The sequence below is a fragment of the Hyla sarda genome, chromosome 10 (assembly GCF_029499605.1).
Source record: "Hyla sarda isolate aHylSar1 chromosome 10, aHylSar1.hap1, whole genome shotgun sequence".
Classification (NCBI taxonomy): Eukaryota; Metazoa; Chordata; class Amphibia; order Anura; family Hylidae; genus Hyla; species Hyla sarda.
This window is the reverse complement of record NC_079198.1, coordinates 117,962,038-117,989,887: the sequence shown is the minus strand read 5'-3', so window position 1 is coordinate 117,989,887 and position 27,850 is coordinate 117,962,038. Positions and strand designations below refer to the sequence as shown.

At 42.9% G+C, this 27,850-nt stretch overlaps 1 protein-coding gene and 1 long non-coding RNA gene across 6 annotated transcripts in view; one reads left to right on the top strand and one right to left on the bottom strand.

The window, feature by feature from the left end:
• The window catches only part of KAZN (kazrin, periplakin interacting protein), a 563,135-nt gene that overhangs the window by 462,119 nt on the left and 73,166 nt on the right, over positions 1-27,850 (top strand). The window lies entirely within an intron of this gene.
• LOC130294385 (uncharacterized) lies at positions 1,432-27,850 on the bottom strand. The gene is made up of 3 exons (XR_008848478.1): positions 27,716-27,850; positions 1,892-1,998; positions 1,432-1,794 (listed from the first exon to the last, which is right to left on the bottom strand). It is a non-coding gene; the product is annotated as an uncharacterized LOC130294385 (long non-coding RNA).

Below are 27,850 nucleotides of genomic sequence, written 5' to 3'. Positions count from 1 at the left end.
TAAGGGCAGCATGGTGGCTCAGTGGTTAGCACTGCTGCCTTGCAGTGCTGGGGACTTGGGTTCAAATTCCACTAAGGACAACAATAAATAAAGTGTTGTTATTATTATTATAATAACGTCAGCAGAGATAACTGCTCGTGATGTCATCAGAGAACTGCTCGTGATGTCATTCCAAAAAGAAAATAATTTCCTCTGTAGTATTCAGCAGCTAATAAGTACAGGAAGAATTAAGATTTTTAAATAGAAGTAATTTACAAATATGTTTAACTTTCTGCCACCAGTTGATTTAAAAGAAAAAAGGTTTTCACCGGAGTACCCCTTTAATTTACATTGCTGGCACGGTTACATGGAGCCGAGATGCAATACCAGACACAACCTGTGGACAGAAGTGGTGCTGTTTTCCATTTTACACAAGCTTGATAAGATATGAAAGCTGAACTACACTCTGTCTCCTATGTCTTAGGCAGTGTTCTCCAAACTGCAGGCTTCCAGATGTTACAAAACTACAACTCCCAGCATGCCCGAACAGACGTTGGCTGTCCGGGCATGCTTGGAGTTGAAGTTTTGCAACATCAGGAGGGCCACAATTTGGAGACCACTGGGAATGTAATTGTCTGAAATCCAACATGGCCATATTAACGTGTCACCCAGCTTTCTAAGGTGACTAGAAAGTTTGTCTAGTTTTACAGTGATACATTCTATACCCTTAAGACCTGTAGCTGATAATTTCCTTACCCATTGAAATCAATAAGTAAGAAAATCTGCAGCAGAAAATCTGCAACTAAATACGTGTGAATGTAACCTTAAAGGGGTACTCCGGTGGAAATTATTTTTTTTTTTTTTTAAATCATCATCATTTAAAAAAAATCTTTACCCTTCCAATACTTTTTAGCAGCTGTATGCTACAAAGGAAGTTCTGTTCTTTTTGAATTTCTTTTTTGTCTTATCCACAGTGCTCTCTGCTGACACCTGATGCCCGTATCAGGAACTGTCCAGGGCAGGAGAAAATCCCCATTGCAAACCTATCCTGCTCTGGACAGTTCCTGACACGGACAGAGGTGTCATCAGAGAGCACTGTGGACAAGACAAAAAAGGAATTCAAAAAGAAAAAATAATTCTCTGTAGTATACAGCTGCTAAAAAGTACTGGAAGGATAAAGATTTTTTAATAGAAGTCATTTACAAATCTGTTTAACTTTCTGGCACCAGTTGATTAAAAAAAAAAAAAAATGTTTTCCACCGGAGTACCCCTTTAAGGGGTTATCCCGGAATAGAAAAACATAGCTAATTCTTGATGAAACCCTTTATCCCTCAAAAGCAAGTACCATGTAGCAGGAAATCTAAGTGACCATCACTGTACAAATTAAAATGGCAATTCTATTGTTTTGCACCCAATTTATTTATTTATTCTTTTTTTTTTTTTTTTTTTTTTTCCAATTGGTATGTATACTTGTATTGGTGCTATATAAATAAGTGTTGTTATGTGGCACTGCGGTGCTTTTGCATTTTGATGCTTTCCAGCACTGGAAGGGTGCAGGATTACGCTTGTAGCACACGATGGGTGAGAGGTAATGAAGTGGCAGCCTGGCTGGGAGGCAGAGCAGACTGAGTGCCAAGCCTTCTGCTGCTAGTCTAGCAGGAGATCAATCCCCGCCCGATCCTGTTGCTCCGCAGTGACATCATGGTTTCTACTACAGCAACCTGTGAGCGGGTCAAATTCCTTGCTGCCCAGGTAAAGTGAGCAGCACTTCCTGTAGAGCTGGGAGGAGCGCAGAGCAGACTGTGACGGAGCGTTCTGCAAGGATCAATTACAGTCATGAAGTCAGACAGGGAGGAAGGGAAACCTGGTACGTGAATTGTCATCATCATAATTTTTTTAATTTTTTTTTTACCTTAAACCACGTCCTTTTCTCAGGTGCTTTCTTTGCCCTCCTTGCTGCATCGGCGGCACTTGTCATGTACCTGGTTGGTGCTGCACGGCTTCTACCTTATGTTTGCTCTCTGGGTTAAGATAATAATTCAGGGCTACCTGACGTCCTATGTAAAACCACATCATGGCAGCAGCAGTTGCAGAGCTCCGTGACTAACTTGGCTCCCAAACAAACTCCGTTCTGCTTCACCTGAGTATATGGAGGTGCGTGAAGGTGAAGCAGAGCGGATCACTTGTACTTTTTATTTTCTTTACATATTGTCCCTGCTGGCGGCGGTGAGAGCTGCCTCTTAGCCTGGCTTATGGCAGTGTTTCCCAACCAGGGTGCCTCCAGCTGCGGCAAAACTACAACTCCCAGCATGCCCGGACAGCCGAAGGCTGTCCGGGCATGCTGGGAGTTGTAGTTTTGCCGCAGCTGGAGGCACCCTGGTTGGGAAACACAGGCTTATGGCATATGAGGGATTCTCACTCTTGGGGTCATGCTTTGCTGGAGATTAAGGGGGAGATTTATCAAAACCTGTCTAGAGAAAGAGGTGCAGTTCCCCATAGCAACCAATCGGATCGCTTCTTTAATTTTTAACAAGGCCTCTGCAAAATGAAAGAATCAATCAGATTGGTTGCTATGGGCAACTGGGCAACTTTTACTCTGCACAGGTTTTGATAAATCTCCTTCTTAGTCTTTTGGCGCAGACCTGTAAGGATCGGTGTGGTGCTGGTACATGCATTGGCAGGGGAACGGGACGTGCTTTATATTCGCCATGAAAGGTCTTAAAAATAGGAGCGTGCGTGTCTGTACAGGAAGCCGGCGAAATGCCATTCATTCATTACAGGTTTAATGATCTCTAATGAGACGTTCGGATCGGAGAGGAATGATAATATTGCATAGTAATGTCTGGAGGTAAGACGTTCCGGATCAGTGAGGAGCGAGGCAAGAGGTGGCCCCAAGTTATTAGGGGGACATTGGACGTCTATCGCATATACAGTACAGGGGTCCCTCAAGTTACAATATCATTCATTTCCAGGACGACCATTGTATGTAGAGACCATGGGGGGAGATTTATCAAAACCTGTGCAGAGGAAATGTTGCCCAGTTGCCCATAGCAACCAATCAGATTGCTGCTTTCCTTTTTAACAAGGCCTCTGCAAAGTGAAAGAAGCGATCTGATTGGTTGCTAGGGGCCACTGGGCAACATTTCCTCTGGACAGGTTTTGATAAATCTCCCCCAGAACTCTATGGAAACCTGGGAATTGGTTCTGAAGCCCCAAAATGTCATCTAAAAATAGGAAAAAGTGAGGATTAAAGAAAAATAAGTAGATAAGTAAGAGAGAAGTAAGAAAGATCTGCTGGGAGCTGTAATCACTGTCTATGTAGAGGACAGGAGCTTCTTCAGGGTCCTGTACAGTACACAGTGTCCTAAAAAAGTAATGGAGTCACCCCCAACTGGTGTCCAAAGGAGCAGCTAACCCTGGTACAGGTAAAGAGTACAGAACATGTAATACCTCCCTGTACTGTAGGAGGCGCTACCAGACACCAGTCAGTGCATGCACTTCAGTAATACAGGTAAAGAGTAGTACAGAACATGTAATACCTCTCTGTACTGTAGGAGCATGCTACCAGACACCAGTCAGTGCATACACTTCAGTAATACAGGTAAAGAGTAGTACAGAACATGTAGTACCTCCCTGTACTATAGGAGGCGCTACCAGACACCAGTCAGTGCATACACTTCAGTAATACAAGTAACGAGTACAGAACATGTAATACCTCCCTGTACTGTAGGGGGTGCTACCAGACACCAGTCAGTGCATACACTTCAGTAATACAGGTAAAGAGTAGTACAGAACATGTAATACCTCCCTGTACTGTAGGGGGCGCTACCAGACACCAGTCCAGTGCATGCAAGACCGAAAATATTGTAACCTGAGGCCATTGTAAGTTGATGGACCAATGTATCTTGAAAAAGACTGTTGTCCACAAATAGAACTTGTCTGCTTTCTTCCACCATGCCGCACCTGTCTTCCGGTTATGTCTGGAGTTGCAACTCATCCCATGCACTTTATTAAGATTAGGCTGGAATACCAACCCATGGACAGGTGTGGCGCTGTTTTCTGTGAAACAAGTTAATAAATGAACAGCATACAGAGGGAGCGAGCAATGAGATCCGTGTAGAGGAGCCTACCTATAGGGGGTGCCGAAATAGTGATTGCACCTGGATCGCGATGCCTGAGGGTGCCCCAAAAAAAAAAAAACTCCAACACATTAGTATACACCAGTATTTTAAAAGGGGGCACTTAGTAGATAGGGCACCCACCCCTTTGCAGATTTTTTGCATTGCCAGTGTTTCCCTACCAGGGTGCTTCCAGCTGTTGCAAAACTACAACTTCCAGGATGTCCAAATGCTTAAAAATATCCTATAGATTTGAGTCTTTACCTACAGAAATGCGTCTCCGTGGTTACAGACTACAAGCAGACCCTGTGTAGTCTGATCCTGCAGTATTCGGGTATGTTCACACTAAGTAATCCCCGGAATTACGTGCTGAGAACATAAACATCAGTGTGAATGGGTTTCTGCGAGACCCGTTCATACTGCGGAATTTCCGCCGCGGAAATCGTTCAGCGCAAAGAAAGAACATGTTCATTCTTTGCGCGGAAGTCCACGAACACTGCATAGCCGTCAATGGTGTCGGCGCAGTGCCGTGCGGTCCTACTGCCGAAGTATTTCAGCGGCGGCCGCCAGAATGGAATCTCCGCTCGCGGAATTCTGCAAGTGGAGATTCCGTTCACAATCCGTAGTGTGAACATACCCTTAGACTTTTCCATTTCTTCCTAACCAATAGACCATATATTAGAACAGTGTTTCCTAACCAAGATGCCTCCAGCTGTTGCAAAACTACAACTCCCAGCATGCCCGGACACCCGAAGGCTGTCCGGGCATTCTGAGAGTTGTAGTTTTGCAACAGCTGGAGGCATCCTGTTAAAGGGGTTATCCAGGAAAAAACTGGCTCCAGAAAGTTAAACAGTTATGTAAATGACTTCTATTAAAAAAATCTTAATCCTTTCAGTACTTATGAGCTTCTGAAGTTGAGTTGTTCTTTTCTGTCTAAATCCTCTCTGATGACACTTGTCTCGGGAACCGCCCAGTTTAGAAGCAAATCCCCATAGCAAACCTCTTCTAAACTGGGCGGTTCCCGTGACACGTGTCATTAGAGAGCACTTAGACAGAAAAGAAAAACTCAACTTCAGAAGCTCATAAGTACTGAAAGGATTAAGATTTTTTAATAGAAGTAATTTACAAATCTGTTTAACTTTCTGGAGCCAGTTGATATATAAGTTTTTTCCTGGATAACCCCTTTAAGGAAACACTGGCCTAAGCAGATGGACTTTTAGGGTGCGTTCACATGTGCATATTTTCTAGCAGCAAAATCTGCAGCAGTTCTGCAAATACACACGTGTGAACGCACCCTTACACCTAACGTAATAGCATTCTACAGTGGCCAGTGCTGAGTGTCAAGTGACCCCCTTTACAAAATATTGTCTGGGCCAAAGATGTCATATAAAGCTAATCAGTCCCCCAGCAAAGCTGGATGGTTATATTGATTGGCTCAGTTCCAGCTGTATTGGGGGCCATCTTGGTTGTTACCTTTCTAGTTGGACCTTTTTGACTGTATTCTAGGTTTCTTAAAAAAAAAAAAAGAGTGCATTTGGGAGAGGATTACTTTATGGATGTACTGCGTCACTTTAGCTGGTCCCCCATTTTACCGCCTAACAGTATTGTTTTATTTGACCTCCTTATGGGAACTACGGTACGGAAAACTTTTTTTTATTTTAACAAACAAACCAGCAACCAGTCAGCACCGAGAAATCCCCCAGACATCTCTCGGCTCTGTATCTTCTATTTTCTGCAGTTTAATCCTGAAGTTTGATGCCATCAGCTCAGCGGTTTAATCCTTTCTGCCTGGGTCCCCAAATTTATTGTGTGGAAATTCTTAAGACTCTGCCATATGGGTTTACAAGGAGCATTGCTGGGTGCCGCTTCTCGTAAACACTGAGACCTTCTCTGCTTCGGTTTTCTACTTGCACTTTTTTTTACAATGATATTTCGGGGCTCCTGATTCTTCGTTCCGGCTCGAGAAGTTTGGCGTTAGACATATGATTTTCTTCTATCCTGTTCCATTGTTGCGCTGAAGAATGACAAGTTACAGATTTTTCATTGGGGCCTTGGAAATTCACGTCCTTTTCTTTCCATCAGTTATTTTTGGGTTCCATCATCCTCTTTGTTGCACACATAATACTACCGTATTCCATACCGCCGTTCACACTTTGTCATTAGTGGCAATACTCTCTGCCTCCTGTAATGGGTGACAAGAGTGTCTTCACATTGGTCCCCAACCTAGTCCTCAAGGCCCACCAACATCCCAGGATTTTTCGGTTACTCCATTGGAACAAGAATAGGAAAGAAATTTGAATCCTGACTTGGGTTAAGGACCTTTTTCCTAAAGTGTCTGGAGATTCTGAAGGTAACACACACAACCATATGGAGAGCATGCGGACTCCATTAAGGAGTGGCTCTGGTCTAAGGCTGCATTCACACCACGTTTTTGCAATACAGTTCCCGTATACGTTTTCTATGTGAAAACCGTACGGAACCGTATTGAAAACCGTATGCATTGACTCTCCATTGAAAACCATATGCCAAAAGATGCATCAGGTTGTGTCCGTTTTGCTTCCTGTAAGGTTTTGTCAGTTTTTTTCCCGTACCCAGAACCATAGCCTACCATGGTTTTTGGGCCGGGTGAAAAACTGTATTAAACCGTATACGTTTTTTTTTTTTAACATGGGAGTCAATGGAAACCGTACAGAACCATATGTGCATACGTTTCCATACGGTTTTCACCATACGTTTTTTGACTTTGCACAGTTTTTTTTTCCGGTAATTTCAATCAAACAAGTAAAACTTTATTCAAAATGGAGTGAAAAGTTAAAAACGTATGTTTTTTTTTTCTTAAAAAACGGATGCAACCGGACATCATTTTTCAAACCTTATATGGTTTTTAACTGTATACAGGTTGAAATTTGTATACACGTTTTGATACAGTTTAGTCAGGTTTTGAGGAATCCGTTTTTTCATCAAAAACCTGATACGGGAACTGTATTGCAAAAACGTGGTGTGAATGCACCCTAAGGCTGCATTCACATTTCATTTTTGGGGTACGTCGATGATGTACGTTGTTATACAAACAAAAAATGGTATGCTGACATAAACCGCGGGGTACTCATTGACTTGTATACATTAATGATGATCTACTAGTGACTACATTTAGGGTATTTTCCAGGACTGAACATAGTCACTCAATAGAGTCATTAAAGGAAAACGGTCACCAGTTCACCCGCACTACACGATTTTTCCAAGAATTGAACAGAACGAACAGTTCAACAATGAATTTGGAATATAATATAGAGCAAATTAATATGTATTCGTTCATTAAAAGACAATGTTATTAATAATGCATGTGTTGTAAAATTGTTGCTTTATATCTAAACTTATTGTTTATGTCATAACATAATTTAGCCTAAAGACACTAAATGTTTAAAATAAAAATTACCAATGTTAAGAGTGCGGGTGAACAGGAGACCACCGATGCAGGGTCTCGGACTGCTATACCTACCTGCAGTCCAGAACCCCGATCGTCCCCCTCTTTCTGCGCTGACTTGCACTCTGGAGGTGGGCCTGCTGGCTGGATTTAAATATTCATAAGCGTTGGTCACATGAGCACTCAGTAGGCATGTGCGCTCACGTGACCAACGCTTAGGAATATTTAAATCCAGCCACCGTCCCGGTGGCTGGATTTAAATATTCCTAAACGCTGGTCACGTTAGAGCACATGCCTACTGAGCTGGTCAGTGCTGAAGGGGGACCTTCGAAGGATCGGGGTTCCGGACTGCAGGTAGGTATAGCAGTCAGAGACACCGCATCAGTCTCCTGTTCACCCGCACTATAACCCAGTGTATCGGATTATAGTGCAGGTGAACATGTGACCGTTTTCCTTTAACTTATTGGGTCTGCCGTGGTATATGGTGGCATATCGTTGTGCTCTTATACTGCATACTGCTTGGGCGAAAACTATGGTCAGATCAATCTCGATGATCTATCCTAACCTAGTCATCAATGTTTGTGTGATGTTTAAAGGGGTATTCCAGGAATATATTTTATTTGACTATGCTACAGGGGCTGTAAAGTTAGTGTAGTTCATAATATAGTGTCTGTACCTGTGTGTGACGGTTTTCTCACAATTCTTCTGTGATTTTCACCCCAATATTTATTTTTAACAGCATACAAAATGACTGTTGTCTCAGATTTTTCCCAACATGCAATGCGACCGAGACCTGACATCACTAGTCAGCTGATGACAGGGAGCCTGTCTGCTTCAATGGGTGGAGGGATCAATCTGCAACTAATGCAACAGCTGTAGGCACCCTGATTGAAAACCACAGGTCTTTTGAATGGATGCAGCTCATTTATGTTTCAATGAGTGGGGTGGCTGATGTGTGGGAGGGAGGAAGATGGAATTGTGGGATTTGTAGTAAAAAAAAATAAATAAAAAAGAGTCAAACAGGAAATACTAGTTCAAAAACAGCTAGCCACAGTGTTATGATAATCTCATGACATAGCCATTTAGCCACAAGACAAGCGCAGATCCTTCCTAAGCATGTCCATTACTCTCTGCCAGGTACGTACTAAATCACCTTATGGTGGAGAACCCCTTTAACTCGTCCCTTAGTGCTATTCCTTTAATAAATGTTGGCGTAACACTTTTTTGTGTAGTCTGCCCATCGTACTCATGTCATAAAAAATGGACAAAAAAAGTGGCTTTGATAAAGACAATGACCCTTTTACGTCTATTAGGTTACTATTGACTAAAGCGCTGCTAGCCTTACCCATTGTATACGTACTGGCAGATAGAACGTGTCTTTGTTGCCAGGGTCACATGAGTCACAGGGTTATTATAATGCTGTTCGGGTCCAATAATGTCCATAGGACATTAAGGGTTCTTTATTAGCCATCATTGCATTGTCTCTGGTGCCTTGTGCACTTCTGCCTTTGAAAAGCTTTATATTGTCTCCATAAACATTGATTTCTGTTGTACTTGAATAGTCCTCCGGCTGAACACCTTTCTCTGCAGTGTACAGAACGCCTGAGATAAATTCCTACAATGGCTTTCCATTTAATTGAGTGGCTTCTAATAGAAAGTCATTTGGCATCTTTCTGGAGGAATCGCCGAGTCCAACAAAAGAATGAAAGCTTTATAGCCAAAACAGGTTGGAAAGTAAAGTTTTTATCTACACAAATTTCCATTTATTGGATGTACTCACATAAAGGGTACAGGATAGTTATCAATTGTATTGTCCAAGTTACTGTGTCCGTGGCCACCCCAATACCATCCAGAACACAATCCTGTCCGGCGGCAGCATCATCCTTGTCCTAGCTAGTGCACAAGCTAAGACAAAGTCCAAAGTCTCATTCCTGTCCTATCAGACTGCAGCATGAAAACAGAGAGGAGGGGGTTACAGAGCAGCCTGCAGTGATTGGATGAAGAGACCCAGCACAGCAAACTCAGGGAGGAAGTAAATGCATGGTGAGTGAGGGCGGCCTCACTGCTTGTCTCGGACGTGCAACCCTTTCTGAGCAGTGGATGTCAGAATGAGTGAGCAGCAGAACAGAGGGATTTGTGAGCCATATGCAGAAGCTAGACACATAAAAACAAGACATGCAAATTATCTGCATAATGAGTAACATATAAGCATTAGGGAATCCTTCAAAGACTTTTAAAGAATTTGACTTTAGCTGCTCAAATGATCACTGGATGGTTCACACGGCTTTTTCCTGCCATCATTCGCTGACCGCTCATCGGCTATTAGGGTTCATATCTAGACATGAATGGAGGGGGAGTAGCGTGACGTCACGAGGTGGTGTGGCTGTCATGTCTCAGAGGAGGCGCCCAGCACAGAATGCTGTGGACTGCACCGAGATCGCGGGGGTCCCAGCGGCGATCATACATCTTATCCCCTAATATAATACGTTTTCTAGCATGAGACTTATCCTTTAAAGGGCACTCTGGTGGAAAACTTTTATTTTATTATTTTTTTTTTAAATCAATCAACTGGTGCCAGAAAGTTAAACAGATTTGTAAATTACTCCTATTAAAAAATCTTAATCCTTCCAGTACTTATTAGCTGCTGAATACTACAGAGGAAATTATTTTCTTTTTGGAACACAGAGCTCTCTGCTGACATCACGAGCACAGTGCTCTCTGCTGACATCTCTGTCCATTTTAGGAACTGTCCAGAGCAGCATATGTTTGCTATGGGGATTTTTTCCTACTCTGGACAGTTCCTAAAATGGACAGGGATGTCAGCAGAGAGCTCTGTGTTCCAAAAAGAAAAGAATTTACTCTGTAGTATTCAGCAGCTAATAAACACTGGAAGGATTAAGATTTTTTAATAGGAGTAATTTACAAATCTGTTTAACTTTCTGGCACCAGTTGATTTAAAAAATTAACAAACAGGCCAATATCACCCTGTATCACCCTAGGGCCAACGATCAGCCGCGGAAAGAGCAAACGCTTTATTTATTGGTTGATCGCTTTGTTTAGCCCAAAGTGATCAACCTACCCCCCACAGCACACTGAGAGATATGTACCCCTCGGTGTGTCCATGGACTTGAATGAAGCCAACAGAGCAGATTTGAAAGAAGACCACCACCCGCTTATGCTAATGCCTTCTCTACTTAGCTTTTTCTATAGGATTTGTCTAATGACTGAGGGATTTTGCTGTAAACCTGCCATTTTAGAACAAAAAGAGGTCGTGTAGAATTAACTTCAGTCTGGTAACCCAAGAGCTTTCAGTTAGGCTTTTGTATTCTTGCTCGGGGCCCGCTTACACATGGGGGGCTGCGTGGACTGTACAATCTAGAAGACGCGTCAACTTAGAGGCCTTTACTTTCTCATATAATTGTAATGTTATAAAGAACTTGGCCGGAATAATCTTTAGCTGGGGTTCAGTATTACAATAGTACATTACTGTATTGAGATCTTTCTGTTCTTCCCATATTTGGGGGCCGGGGGGGGGGGGGGGGGGGAGGTCCTGATTTTATTTAATGTTTAGATAAGCCACCTGTATGTAATGGGTTTTAAGGATGCCAATGATGGCAGATTGAAGGAGTCACTTCATAGGCATTTGTAATGGGTCCTATAATTGTAGATAACATCTGATATTGATCTGTCTAGTAAGTCATGTGATAGAAACATTACCAAAACAGAAATTAGGAATCTATATCGATATCTAGTCATCCTGAATCCCATAGAAACATGAAAGCCAACATCTCTTTATCCTCCGTGAAAATGGATGTCCAAGTGTGCCTCTCCCATAGACAATAGATCTTCTGCGGACCAGTACAGTGTGTGTGTGTTTGCGGACTGGTACAGTGTGTGTGTGTGTTTGTGGACCGGTACAGTGTGTGTGTGTGTGTGTGTTGGGGAACGGTACATTGTGTGTGTTGCGGAACGGTACATTGTGTGTGTTGCAGAACGGTACAGTGTGTGTGTGTGTGTGTGTGTGTGTGTTGCGGACCGATACAGTGTGTGTGTGTTGCGGACTGATACAGTGTGTGTGTTGGACCGGTATAGTGTGTGTGTGTGTGTTGCGGACCGGTACAGTGTGTGTGTGTTGCGGACCGATACAGTGTGTGTGTTGGACCGGTATAGTGTGTGTGTTGCGGACCGGTACAGTGTGTGTGTGTGTGTGTGTGTGTGTTGGACCGGTACAGTGTGTGTGTGTGTGTGTGTGTGTGTGTTGGACCGGTACAGTGTGTGTGTGTGTGTGTGTGTGTGTTGGACCGGTACAGTGTGTGTGTGTTGCGGACCAGTACAGTGTGTATTGTACTTACTGCTCTTTTATGTCATGTCAGATGTAGACCTATAACAATTAGTTTCTGCTCGCTCTTCTGGCATCTGACCTCTATGTTTTTGTATATAGCTAGAAGAACAAATACTTTACAACTTTAGAATCCTCATTTATGAACCTCCTCCTGATCCGTACACAAAACCATACAGAAATGTCCTTATGATAGGCCATGTCCCTTGAGGTCAGTGTTTGCATTAGTCGATTAATGGCGACACCTCAGCTTTGTGTGTCTGTCATCTAAGCACCCACAATGCACTGTGCTCACAGAAGGAAGCAGAATTAAGAATTCAGCTCCGGATGTCCATGCACAAATAAATCAGGATAGAACTGCACTGCTGTCCTTATACACCATTTTGATATGTTACATGTAAATGCTGCACAAATAATGCAGAAGATGCATAGGCAGGTTAGTAGTGTCTCTGGGGGGGGGGGGGGTCTCTGGGCCAATGTAGGGTGGGGCGTATGATGTGTACTATCCAAACACCGCAGTTATGCACTCACTACATTCCCTTTTGACCCCGTTTATGTTGTTACTGTTTCCCTTTGAAGCCTTTGTGCAAACGGAATAATTTGTTGCTTTGAGGAAGTTCTATGGAGCTTTTCCAATACCTCGGGTCATTCCCTTGTACAGTGATGCGCTTTTTTGTTTTCCTTTTTATTGTATTTTATGTTTGTACAGTAAGCATCGCTTTCTTTCTTTCTCTAAAACTTTGCAGCAATTGAAGGCACACGTAGGTTTTACTTTCATCTTGGTAACAGATATGTGATTTGGGTGGAATCCTCTAAACATTTATAGACCTAGGTAGGGCAGTAATCCCAGCCAGGGGTCGCTTACATATTAAGCCATCTTGTCAAGGCTTTCACCACGTATAGAAGAGAAGGGCACCTTTTGGATCATTTTCTTTTAGGTTTATTCAAGTCAGATTAACTTTTAGGGTACGTTCCCACACGGCGTATTTTGCTGCGTATTTGGTGCTGCCTATTTTCCTACCCATTGACTTCAACAGAGAAAATAAAATACGCAGCAGCAAATACGCAGAAAATACGCCGTGTGGGAATGTACCCTTATGAGATGTCTGGTAGCTGGGCGCCTCCATCAGGTGGCTGTGCATGTGGGGTTCCTCTTTATTGAAATGGACGCAAATATTGGAAACCTATACAGCGGTCCCTCAAGTTACAATATTAATTGGTTCTGGGACGACCATTGTATGTTGAAACCATCGTATGTTGAGACCAGATAATTGGTTCTGAAGCCACCAAAATGTCATCCAAAAATAGGAAAAAGTGAGGATTAAAGATAAATTAGTAGTTAACGAATATAGATAAAGCAAATCCTTACATATAAAAGTAATAAAGATCTGCTGGGAGCTGTAATCACTGTCTATTTCAGTGTTTCCCAACCAGGGCACCTCCAGCTGTTGCAAAACTACAACTCCCAGCATGCCCGAACAGCCTTCGGCTGTTCGGGCATGCTGGGAGTTGTAGTTTTGCAACAGCTGGAGGCACCCTCTTTGGGAAACACTGGTCTATGTAGAGGATAGAAGCTTCTTCAGGGTCCTGTACAATACAGGCAATGTCCTAAAAAAAGGAAAATGGAGCCGCCCTCACCTGGTGTCCAAAGGAGCAGCTAACCCGGGCACAGGTAAGGAGTACAGAACATGTAATACCTCCCTGTACTGTAGGGGGCGCTACCAGACACCAGTCAGTGCATACACTTCAGTAATACAGGTAAAGAGTAGTACCGAACATGTAATACCTACCTGTACTGTAGGGGGCGCTACCAGACAGCAGTCAGTGCATGCACTTTAGGAATACAGGGGTTTTACCAGTGAAATGTCCATTCTGATTGGTCGGATCTTCCAGCCATTGCACGTTTTGCGGATTCCATAGCATTGTATGTTGAGTCTGTTTTCAAGTTACAATGGTCCAGAAAAAAACATTGTATGTTGAAACTATTGTATGTTGAGGCCATTGTAAGTTGAGGGATCACTGTATGTGCGTATTTTTTATTACTTTCACATGAAACTTTTTTTTAAATGACAAACCTTTTTGTTCGTTCTTGGTGGGAAGAGGAACAAGGTTCTTCCTCCGTCATTTAATGTGCATATACAGCATGAAGAGGACTTCTCTTGAAGGTCATCTCTACGGACAAGTCTTTATTTGTAAATATCCAACAGAAAGAGAAACAGAGCCGGCACTGGTACAATGAATCAGCTGTATGAACAAGTGCTGAGGTGCGGTAATATGGATAAGTCCAAGAATAAAGGTATAAATGGTGGTGCTCAATCCACAGTAGCTGTAGTATTCCTAAAGCATATAGAGGAAGAGGCGGAGGCACTCACCGATCCAATAAAATACTGTACTTTATTCCAACGGTAGCATAAAAACAGCAGATGCGAACACGTGGGATGCCAAGGAGATGATAGCTATTTCGCGCAGCTAGCGCTTCATCAGACAACCTGCGCGAAATATCTATCATCTCCTTGGCGTCCCACGTGTATGCACCTGCTGTTTTTATGCTACCGTTTAAATAAAGTACAGTATCTTATTGGATCGGTGAGTGCCTCCGCCTCTTCCTCTATATGCTTTATTTGTAAATACTTGTATTTTTTTTTTTATAGGGGAGAGTTATCAAAACCTGTCCAGAGGAAAAGTTGCCCATAGCAACCAATCAGCTTGCTTCTTTCATTTTTAACAAGGCCTCTACAAAATGAAAGAAGCAATCTGATTGGTTGCTTTGGGCAGTGGGGCAACTTTTCTTCTGGACAGGTTTTGATAAGTCTCTCCCTATAAGATCACCATTCAACAACACTTGTTCTCAACTCTGCCTTGTGCTGTACCTCTGTTATACCTCTTGGAAATATATAATTGGGTGTTACCATTTCCCTTCATGCTTTGACTACGTCAGAAAGTGTAAGGGCACACGTTGTTGGCGAGCGTAGGGTATGTCTGGTGTTGCAGCTCTTCCCCATTCAACATTTTGGAGAACGTTGACCAAAAACATAGCCATGTGTCTAATAAGTTGTATCACTATAATGACATTAAAGGGGTACTCTGCTGCTCAGCGTTTGGAATACACTGTTCGGAATGCTGGAGCCAGCACCGAGAGCTTGTGATATCATAGCCCTGCCCCCTCATGACGCCCCACCCCCTCAATGCAAGTCTATGGGAGGGGGCGTGACAGCCGTCACTCCCCCTCCCTTAGACTTTCATTGAGGGGGCGGACATGATGGTGTGAGGGGGAGGGGCTTTGGCATCACGAGCTCCCGCCTCCAGTGTTGGGAACAGTTTGCAGTGGAGTATCCCTTTAACTCTTTAAAAGTAACAGTATCATAGATACAAAAGTATGTGACACAAAAATTTTATACAAGAAAATGAAATATATACATTATACATTCACACACAGTATATGCATATAAATATAATGTACTATATACTATAATCCCCTCATATGCCATTACATGGGGAGGAGCTCGGGAGGAAACGCTGCACAAAGTAATCCTCCATCTCCTTCTGCTTTCAGGGCCCCTTCTGACCCCCCTCCCCTGCGCCTTTACTGCATATGCTAGGGTGGGGCATACGCTGTTGGGTGCCGCTTTGTGGTTACCATTGAGGTGGTGTTGGTTCTAATGCCACAATGTTGGCCTTGGACACGAGACGTATGTCACGTTGGACACAAGACGTATGTCACGTTGGACAGAAGACGTATGTCACGTTGGACAGAAGACGTATGTCACGTTGGACACAAGACTTATGTCACGTTGGACACAAGACGTATGTCACGTTGGACACAAGACGTATGTCACGTTGGACACAAGACGTATGTCACGTTGGACACAAGACGTATGTCACGTTGGACACAAGACGTGTGTGACGTTGGACACAAGACGTGTGTGACGTTGGACACAAGACGTGTGTGACGTTGGACACAAGACGTGTGTGACGTTGGACACGACGTGTGTCACGTTGGACACAAGACGTGTGTCACGTTGGACACAAGACGTATATGACACGTTGGACACAAGACGTATATGACACGTTGGACACAAGACGTATATGACACGTTGGACACAAGACGTATATGACACGTTGGACACAAGACGTATATGACACGTTGGACACAAGACGTATATGACACGTTGGACACAAGACGTATATGACACGTTGGACACAAGACGTATATGACACGTTGGACACAAGACGTATATGACACGTTGGACACAAGACGTATATGACACGTTGGACACAAGACGTATATGACACGTTGGACACAAGACGTATATGACACGTTGGACACAAGACGTATATGACACGTTGGACACAAGACGTATATGACACGTTGGACACAAGACGTATATGACACGTTGGACACAAGACGTATATGACACGTTGGACACAAGACGTATATGACACGTTGGACACAAGACGTATATGACACGTTGGACACAAGACGTATATGACACGTTGGACACAAGACGTATATGACACGTTGGACACAAGACGTATATGACACGTTGGACACAAGACGTATATGACACGTTGGACACAAGACGTATATGACACGTTGGACACAAGACGTATATGACACGTTGGACACAAGACGTATATGACACGTTGGACACAAGACGTATATGACACGTTGGACACAAGACGTATGTTTCCCATTGCTTCATGAATCTTCAAGCAAAATAATGTAGCTGTCTTCCCCTCCTCCTGGACTGTTCTATCTCTCTCACTTAAGCCTTTCTGTAAAAGTGCAAACAAGACGTCTAATGCGTTGGATACACTGAAGAATGGGAACTGACTTCTCTGAAAATCCTTAAACATGGAAACACTTAATCGTAGACCTTTTGAAATTTACAAGGAGCTTTGTTAAATAAATCACGTATTTTTAGCAGACTGGATGTGTCAAGGATATTGTGATAGTCTTTTAGCTATCGGCTCCTTCCTTAGCACCTTTGTCAGCGGATAAGCTGTGTGCCAAGGTCCCCGCAGACGTAGCTGTTGTAATATCCGAATAGTGTGACACTTCCCCTTGGACTTAATGCAACTCAGCGTTTATTGATCCAGTCTGCGCGACTTCGTCGGGCATATTGTTATACCAAAACACTGATCAATGCCATCCTGCTTGCGCTAACTCTGGTGTCCGCCAACATTACATATGTATCAATAGTATGGCAAAAGAAAACTCTACACCAGGCGCTGTTCTATGTTCAGGCAGGAAGAAAGTAGTGTCCAAGGCAGAAGTTCATTAAAGTACCAATGGGTACTATGTTTATTATTATTAGTACCCATTGGTACTTTAAAGGGGTACTCCGACACCTGATGTCCGTATCAAGAACTGTCCAGAGCAGGAAAAAATCCCCATAGCAAACCTATGCTGCTCTGGACAGTTCCAAACACGGACAGAGGTGTCAGTAGAGAGCACTGTGGACAAGGCAAAAAAGAAATTTAAAAAAGAACAGAATTACCTCTGTAGCATACAGCTGCTAAAAAGTACAGGAAGGGTAAAAAATGTGTAAAAGTAATTTACAAATCTGTTTAACTTAATGTTTTCCACCGAAGTACCCCTTTAATGAATTTCTGCCTTGGATACTACTTTCTTCCTGCCTGAACATAGAACAGCGCCTGATGTAGAGGTTTTCTTTTGCCATACTATTGATGCTCCAGACCGGACCGGGTATCCTGCTCCTGTGACCTCCAGGCTTTGCAGTTCTCCTCAGGAACAGATAGCTACCTCGATTCTGGGGTGATAAGCGCTGTCTAACCACAGTGCTCTCTGCTGACACCTCTATCCATTTCAGGAACTGTCCAGAGCAGGAGCAAATCCTTATAGCAAACCTCTCCTACTCTGGACAGTTCCTGACATGGACAGAGATGTCAGCAGAGAGCACTGTGGTCAGACAGAAAAGAAATTAAAAAAGAAAAGAGCTTCCTGTGGAGCATACAGCAGCTGATAAGTACTGGAAGGATTAAGATTTTTAAATGGAAGTAATTTACAAATCTGTATAACTTTCTGGTACCAGTTGATTTTCCACCGGAGTACCCCTTTAACCCCACATGATAGGCCACCGCAGTTGCTTCCCCGTGTCTTATATTTTTCTGCTTTATTTTTTCTTTATCCTATAGCCCATTATTATAAGAAAAAAAGCTCAGGCTGTATTAATCATTTCCATTCTTCTGCGATGTCATAGAAGAAGCAATGAAAATAAGTGGTGCCAGACCTCTTCCATGCCAAATGCCAATGGTGCCTGATGGACCCTGTTGAATTTAATGGGGTCTGTTTGATTTCCGTCATGGCGTCCTGCATTTTTTTTCAGCTATACATTCTGCCTTATTTAAAAAGGGGGATTTTTATGCCATATGCAACACAGATGTGAACAAAGCCTTAGCCTTCTTGCCAGCAAATACAGCTTTCTTTATTTTTATATATTTTTATTTTTATTTTTTTTAGCTTTTTTTTTTTTAAATAATTTTTTCTCTTAAATGGTAAAAATAAATACTGAAAAAAGAAAAAACACTTAACTTTTCATTTGACCTCTCCCACAGCCTGCCAGGCATCCATGGCTGCACGTCCCATTATACATTCAGCCTTATAAATGGTGTATGGAGGGATTTTATTTGTATTCTGATATATACACCTGCACAGACCCACAGGCTTCTCCACAGATATATAGAGGGACCTGGTTGATGGGCAAACTAATTCCCGGCACTATTATCTGAAAAGCAGTAGTCGGATTGTAAGGTCAAAGGTCTTGTCTGGTTTAGAAATCACTGGAAAAAATAGCCTATTAGGGAATTCTCAGTATGAGGGTCTCCCCTTCGGAACCCTCAGCTGTCAGTCAGGTTGGAAAGGTTACAAAGAGCATCTTTCATTTTGGTGGACTTCACAGGCATTACATGGACAGATCAGTGTTAAAGGGAACATGTCAGGCTCAGTTGGCTACAAGGTACTTGGGTGGGCTTGAAAGATCTAAGGGACCTGAGGGGTTTTCTATTAAAGGGGTTCTCCACCATAAGGTGATTTTAGTACCTACCTGGCAGACAGTAATGGACATGCTTAGGAAGGATCTGCGCTTGTCTTGGGGATAAATGGCTATGTTGTGAGATTACCATAACACTGTGGCTAACTTTTTGTCAACTTGTATTTCCTGTTTGACTTTTCTTTTTTTGACTACAAATCCCACAATTCCATTTTCCTCCCTCCCACACATCAGCCACCCCACCCGTTGAAACATAAATGAGCTGCATCCATTCAATAGACCTGTGGTTTTCAATCAGGGTGCCTCCAGCTGTTGCATTAGTTGCAGATTGATCTCTCTCCCACCAAGCGATCGCTCCACCCATTGAAGCAGACAGGCTGCCTGTCATCAGCTGACTAGTGAGTCAGGTCTCGGCCGCACTGCAACCTGGGAAAAATCTGAGACAACAGTCATTTTGTATGCTGTTAAAAATAAATATTGGAGTGAAAATCACATAAGAATTGTGAGAAAATCGTCACACACAGGTACAGACACTATATTATGAACTACACTAACTTTACAGCCCCTGTAGCATAGTCAAATTTAAAAAAAAATCCTGGAATACCCCTTTAAAGTGTAATGCTTGGTTCATACTGAGGACTTTGAGTGTAATAAACTTTAGAAATTAAAGGGGTCCTCCGCTGGACAGCTTTCGGAAGTAAATGTTCCGAATGCTGTTTTCGTGCTGCGAGGGTTGGCCACGTCCACATGACGTCACGGCCACACCCCAAAGTCAATGGGAGGTGCGTGACAGTCATCCAGAGTAGGAGCAAATCCCCATAGCAAACCTATCCTGCTCTGGACAGTTCCTAAAATGGACAGTGGTGTCAGCAGAGAGCACTGTGGTTAGACAGAAATTTCAAATGAAAAGAACTTCCTGTGGAGCATAGAGCAGCAGATTATTACTGGAAGGATTAAGATTTTTAAATAGTAGCAATTTACAAATATGTTTAACTTCTCGGTACCAGTTGATTAAAACAATAATGTATTCCAGTGGAGTACCCCTTTTAAGCTTGGAAATCCTGGTGCACTGAATCTCTTTGCTGTCAATGGGATTCGGCTGCACGCTAAGGAATTTACTTTGTCTAAACATAGCTTAAAGGGGTACTCCGCCAATAGACATCGTATCCCCTGTACAAAAGGATAGGGGATAAGATGTCTGATCGCAAGGGTCCAACCGCTGGGGACCTCCACGATCTCCCTGCTGCACCCGACGTTCGTTTAGAGCGTCGGATGCAGCGCCGGAGGCTCGTGATGTCATGGCCACGTTCCGTTAATGGAAGTCTATCCGTCACACCCCCTATCTGCCATCCGTCACACCCCCTCCCATAGACTTGCATTGAGGGGGCATGACCATGACGTCGCGAGCCTCCGCCCCGCATCGCCTGTCATCCGACCGGAGCGTAGTTCGCTCCGTGCATCAGATGTCTGGGGTGCCGCAGCCGAGATCTTGGGGGTCCCCAGCAGCGGGACCCGCGCGATCAGACATCTTATCCCCTATCCTTTGGATAGGGGATAAGATGTCTAGGGGCGGAGTACCCCTTTAAGAGTTTGCTGTGTAGCCTATTCCACATATAGACATAAGAGAAAGTGTTAGACTACCCTGTCAACCAACGAAGTGTCACTGATGACTAAAAGTCTTGCTCCAGTGTACTCTACATCGGTGGTCCCCAACCCAGTCCTCAAGACCCACCAATATTCTGGTGTTTTTTTCAGTTACTCCATTGGAATACAGCAAGAAAAATGTTTTAAATCCTGGACTGTTGGTTGACCTTGAGGACTGGGTTGGGGACCTCTACTCTACTTGACCCTGTCTTACTTTGGGAAATAAATCCTAGGGAGTAACGTTTTACTTTAATCCTCTAAGCACATCTAAAAAAATTTAATTTTTTTTTCCTTTTGGGTGGAAATGTCCTTTTAATTTCCATCTTGGAGCTATAATTTAGAAAGTATGTATGCTATGAAGGCTAAAATGTGTTTTTTACTTTTATGAACTTATAAAGCGTAGTTTTCGTAGCTACATATGAATAAAAATGAATTTTGGTGCCGGGTTTTAGTGTAAGGTTATACGAACACAATTTAGAATCAAATTACATAAAGACCATATTGTTCTTTTTCTTACCAATTTTTTTTTTTTTGCTTTAATTGTCAGTCTGAACAGATGTGCCTGGTAAGACTGTGATGGGCTTGTGCGTATGCATTGAAGCCAATCTGATTAGGCAGAGCTGCAGTATAAAGTAATGGGGGAATGAACAACTAACTATTTTAGACACCTTATTAGGCAATTCAGTTAAAGGGGTACTCCCGTGGAAAATTTTTATTTTATTTATTTTTTTTAGTTTTTCAACTGGTGCCAGAAAGTTAAACAGATTTGTAAATTACTTCTATTAAAAAAATCTTAATCCTTCCAGTACTTATCAGCTGCTGAATACTACAGAGGAAATGCTTTTGTTTTTGGATTTCTCTGATGTCACGACCACAGTGCTCTCTGCTGACCTCTGCTGTCCATTTTTGGAACTGTCCAGAGCGGGAGAAAATCCCCCATTGCAAACATATGCTGCTCTGGACAGTTCCTAAAATGGACAGCAGAGGTCAGCAGAGAGCACTGTGGTCGTGACATCAGAAAAATCCAAAAAGAAAAGCATTTCCTCTGTAGTATGCAGCAGCTGATAAGTACTGGAAGGATTAAGATTTTTTAATAGAAGTGATTTACAAATCTGTTTAACTTTCTGGCACCAGTTGATTTAAAAAAATAATAATAATAATAATAATTTCCACGGGAGTACCCCTTTAAGGAGCAGTCACTCGGCACTACATAGAGCAGTGTTTCCCAATGCTTAACAAATATCCTACAGCTTTGTGTCTTACATACAGGAATGCGTCTCCGTGGTTACAGACTACACAGGGACTGTTTGTAGTCTGTAACCACGGGGATGCATTTCTGCAGTATTAGACTCTTCAATTTCTCCAAATAGACCGTACATTAAAATAATGTTTCCAAACCAGGATGCTTCAAGCTATTTCAAAACTAAAACTCTCAGCATGCCCTGTCCGGGCATGCTGAGAGTTGTAGTTTTGAAATAGCTTGAAGCATCCTGTTGCGAGTTGTAGTTTTTGCAACCTTGGTGGCTTCATGTGTCAAAAGGAAGTCAGGTCCTGGGTCAGCTGACTTCCTGTGAACTACAGGATGACATCATCATCAATCAGATCGCAGCTGCTAGTTTACAGACCCCCCCTCTCTCAGCTCTATCTGTATACTGCTACTAGCTCTATGGGAGCAGGAAATATATTAGATATACGCTTCTCCTGAGGCTGTATTCACTCTTTGCATTTCTTGCTTATGTTTTTTTCTTTTTTTTACAGTTTTCCCAAAATTGTGGTAAAATTTTTTTGCTATTTTACTGCAATTGTGCAAAGCAGGGTAAAAATGTAATGTGGCATGGGGGCTCGGTGGTTAGCTCTGTTGCCTCGCAGCTCTTGGGTCCTGGATCCAAATCCCCACCAAGGACAACATCTGCAAAGAGTTTGTATGTTCTCTCCGTGTTTGCCTGGGTTTACTCCGGGTACTCCGGTTTCCTCCCATACTTCAAAACATACTGATAGGTTTAGATTGTGAGCCCCAATGGGGACAGGGACCAATTTGAGTGTACAGCGCTACAATATCTGTGTGCGCTATATAAAGAATTAGTATTATATTCCAGACTGCATTGTGTAGTCTAAATTTGATTCTCCTTGGGTATAGATGTTTAGCATGGTGGGGGTTAATTGTGGGCGTTCCTGACCCTTAATTGCCTAGGAGACCCGTAATTTGTCATTAGGCGCCTTTGATCTGGGAAATATTTCTACTCTTGCCTGTGGCTACTGCAAAAAAATAAAAAAGTCATTTCATTTGACCCCAGAACTGCACACGAAATGCTCAGCATATGCAGATATATCCTTTATTCTGTTCTAGGCTGCGGAAATAGAATATTTATAAATGAGAATATTTTTCTGAAGTTTAGTTTCTAATGTAATGGAGGAGAGCCGGCTGTGTAGAGTCCTACAGGCAGTGCTGCATGGGAAAGAGATTATGCAAATTAGCTCTCCTCCAGACGCAAACTGACTCTCATGTGCCACCTAGAGGTAACTATACAGTAAATAAGTATGACCTGTAAAATACACTAAAAAGTATTGGGATACTTTCCGAAAAAAAATACAGAATCCCCAATTTACGTTGATCACCCTCATCGTTGATTCTAATCAGTTTTGCAGAAAGAAAAGTGGCCGCCAATATGACCTCATACACAGCGATACATCCCCTGCTGCAGTATCGTTGTTTAAAGGGGTATTCCAGGCCAAAACTTTTTTTATATATATATCAACTGGCTCCGGAAAGTTAAACAGATTTGTAAATTACTTCTATTAAAAAATCTTCATCCTTCCAATAGTTATTAGCTTCTGAAGTTGAGTTGCTGTTTTCTGTCTAACTGCTCTCTGATGACTCACGTCCCGGGAGCTGTGCAGTTCCTATGGGGATATTCTCCCATCATGCACAGCTCCCGGGACGTGACATCATCATTGAGCAGTTAGACAGGAAACTTCAGAAGCTAATAACTATTGGAAGGATTAAGATTTTTTAATAGAAGTCATTTACAAATCTGTTAAATTTTCCGGAGCCAGTTGATATATTAAAAAAAGTTTATGCCTGGAATACCCCTTTAAAGGTAAAGGGGTACTCCTCTGAAAGAAAAAAAAAAAATTTAATCAACTGATGCCAGAAAGTTAAACAGATTTGTAAATGACTTCTATTTAAGAATCTTAATCCTTCCAGTACTTATCAGCTGCTGTATGCTCCAGGGGAAGTTGTGTAGTTCTTTTCAGTCTGACCACAGTGCTCTCTGCTGACACCTCTGTCCATGTCAGGAACTGTCCAGAGCAGGAGAGGTTTGCTATGGGGATTTGCTTCTACTCTGGACAGTTCCTGACATGGACAGAGGTGTCAGCAGAGAGCACTGTGGTCAGACAGAAAGGAAATTCAAAAAGAAAAGAACTTCCTGTGGAGCATACAGCAGCTGATAAGTACTGGAAGGATTAATATTTTTTTAATAGAAGCAAGTTACAAATCTTTTTAACTTTCTGGCACCAGTTGATTTAAAAAAAAAAAAAAAGTTTTCAGCGGAGTACCCCTTAAAGGCCTTGTTCACACGATTGAATTTCCGAGCGGAACCCGAAGGAAGAATTCTGTTCTGACATTTATTTGCAGCAGAACCTCATTGCTTTCAATGGGATTCTGCTGTACACGTTGGATCTTCCGTTGCGGAAACATCTGCCCCAAAATCCTGATTGCGGCCTCTGAAGAATTAATTTACGTGTTAGTAGTGGTGGCTATTTGTGGAATGTCTGCCTGTGTTTTCCAGGGAGACAATTAGAAAATGTTCCACTGTGTGAAAAAGAGGTCTAAAGAGGTATCCTAGATTTCCAATGAATCCCCTGGCTGAGTGTGTGGTGTCTGACCACTGCAGCTGGTCATCTAATCAGACTGCTAATGCTAGAGTTTTACCCAGGTGATCTCATAAGTGTGTTGAAGTCCGTTCCCATCATGTGCAGTTTTTATGCATTTTCTTATTCAAAGTGCATTGTTTTTTGTTTGTTTTTAGAGAAATCTTGCCCCAAGGTCGAAAGTGATGTGCCCTATAATCACAATTGAGGGATTTGAACTCTCTAGGCTGTGTTCCCATGTTGAATTGTTATTGTATTTTTCACACGTTATGACTGCATTTTGGCTTTCTGATGCATTTTCCAAAATGTTGCGAAAATGACAGATGTTTATTGTGATTTGCATAATTGCTTTAAAATAGCACATTTTTTTGTCACAATTTTGGGGAAATCACTGCAAAAACTGAAAAAAAGTAAGCAAGAAATGCAATTTGTGAACACAACCTCAGGAGAGATGTCTATCTAATATATATCCTGATTCTGATTGAGATCAGTAACAGCAGCAGTATACAGATAGAGCTGAGGGGAGGGGGCTGTAAGCTAGTAGATGTGGTTTGATAGTTGATGATGTCATCCTGTAGTTCTCAGGAAATCAGCTGACCCAGGACTTGACTTTCTTTTCACACATTAAAGGGGTACTCCACTCCCCAGCGTTCGGAACATTTAGTTCCGAATACTGGGAGCAGGCTTCGGGGGTCTTCACGCCCCCTCGTGATGGCCATCACACCCCCTCCCATAGACTTACATTGAGGAGGCGGGGCATGATGTCATGAGGGGGCGTGTCGATCCCCCGAAGCCCGCACCCAGCGCTCGGAACTAAATGATCCGAACGCTGGGGAGTGGAGTACCCCTTTAAGCCAGTGTTATCCAATCAAGGTTGCAAAACTACAACTCCCAGTATGCCCAGACAGCCGAAGGCTGGCTGGGCATACTGGGAGTTGTAGTTTTGCAACAGCTGGAAAACACTGCATTAAAGGGGTATTCCGATGAGAAACTATTTTTTTTTTTAATCAACTGGTGCCAGAAATTGAAACAGATTTGTAAATTACTTCTATTAAAAAATCTTAATCCTTCCTGTACTTATTAGCTGCTGAATACTACAGTGGAAATTATTTTCCGTTTGAAACACAGTGCTCTCTGCTGACAACATGAACACAGTGCTCTCTGCTGACATCTCTGTCCATTTTAGGAAATGCCAGAGTAAAAGGAAATCCCCATAGCAAACATATGCTGTTCTGGGCAGTTCCTAAAATGGACAGATATGTCAGCAGAGAGCACTGTGCTCATGATGTCAACAGAGAGCTCTGTGTTTCAAAAAGAAAAGAATTTCCGCTGTAATATTCAGCAGCTAATAAGTACAGAAAGGATTAAGATTTTTTAATAGAAGTAATTTACAAATCTGTTTCACTTTCTGGCACCAGTTGAGTTAAAAAAAAAAAAAAAAAAAAGTATTTCACCGGAGTACCCCTTTAAGCCATATAACTTTCTGTGGCTAAGATTGGAGATCACATGGCCAAATTACAGAAATGAAATGCATAGTTGAAGCTGTGCTGGAATGAAACAGATGGCACTGTAGGACTTAGTAATGGTGAATGTGAATAAGATGGGCAAAAAAAAAATACCCCAAAACCTGGAATGCTTCCTTAAATACTGGGGAAAGTTGGGGGGGGCGGGAAAAAGAGACAAGTTCACATAAGTCTTATAATTCTGGTAGATCGGATTGTGCATGTCCCTTTAAAATGAAGACACCTTCATAGAATTCCGTGGCTTAGGTGTAAAGTATCTCAATAAAATTAGTGAAAGTGAAATCTTACCACGTGTACTCGCAGAATAGATTGTTACATTGTTACAGTGAAACCATAAAATCCAATGGCGTGTTCGTGGGGGAATGAAGTACGGGTTACTGCGTAATTTGTGTCTTGCGCCTCTGGTTTCTTTACATTCCATTGTGTCTCTGCTCATCCGGGATTATCATTTGTACAGATCCGTGACTCAGGGAGAATTAATTGACCGGTGATTTATGCTGAGTGTTCTCTTGTAACATTAACCGTCCAAACTGGTTCTGCCGGAAGCTCTGCGATGTTGAGGACTTTGTCCCTCGCCTGCACGGGGTTGTGGGTGATGGGTCGATGCCAAGGGTTTGGTATAGTAACGTGACTGAGGTGTGAGAAATGAAAGCGACTAGAGCCCTGTTATTTACTTACGCCTAGAAGGAAACCCTACTCAGAAGTTGTGTCCCAGATATCGGGATGTGGATAGTTGGTTGATGTTTAGTAGGATTATGGACAGTACGTCTAGAACATGGATTGACAAATTTGTTATGAATCTAGGAGCCAGGATGCCACACGTCACGTGATGGGACACAACAGGACTTTATGTGACGTCATTACTGTCCCCTCATCCCCTTCTGTGTGTGTCAGTCATTACTGTCCCCTCATTTCCCCCCTTTGTAACAGTAATAACTGTCCCATCATCCACCCCCCCCGTGTCAGTCATTACCGTCCCCTCATCTCCCACGTGTTTCAGTTATTACTGTCCCTCATGTGCCCGTCATTACTGTTCCCTCATCCCCCCCATTTGTAACAGTAATAACTGTCCCATCATTTCCCCCCCCCTCCCGTGTCAGTCATTACTGTCCCCTGCCCCCTCAAATCCCCCGTGTAACAGTCACTACCGTCCCCTCATCTCCCTGTGTATCAGTTATTACTGTCCCCATGTGCCCGTCATTACTGTCCCCTCATCTCCCCCCTTTGTAACAGTTATAACTGTCCCATCATCTCCCCCCCCCCCCGTGTCAGTCATTACTGTCCCCTGCCCCCTCAAATCCCCCTTGTAACAGTAATTACTGTCCCCCCATCTCCCCATGTGTCCGTCATTACTGTCCCTTCATCTCCCCCTTGTGTGTCAGTCATTACAGTCCCCTTATATCTTCCTGTGTGTAAGTTATTACAGTCCCCCTGTGTAAGTTATTAGAGTCCTCTCATCTCCCCCCCCCCCCCGTGTGTTATTACAGTCCCCTCATCTCCCGTGTCAGTTATTACAGTCCCTCATCTCCCGTGTCAGTTATTACAGTCCCTCATCTCCCGTGTCAGTTATTACAGTCCCTCATCTCCCGTGTCAGTTATTACAGTCCCTCATCTCCCGTGTCAGTTATTACTGTCCCCCCCCCTGCCACCTGTCAGTTATTACTATCCTCTCATTTCCGATCTGTGTCACAGTGATTACTGTCCCCTCATCTCCCACCTGTGTCACATCTTTTACTGTCCCTTCATCTCCCCATGTGTTTCACAGTTGGACACACATGGGGCAAATGGGGAGTTTTTCTTACCTCCACCTCCGTTCCCATGCTGACCCCCAATTCTGCCTGCAGTGTTCAGCTTCTGATGTGTTCTTTTGGCACCCCGGTGTCATGTGACTGCTGCTGCCGCCAATCAGCAGCCTCGGGCATGACATGACGCTCTGT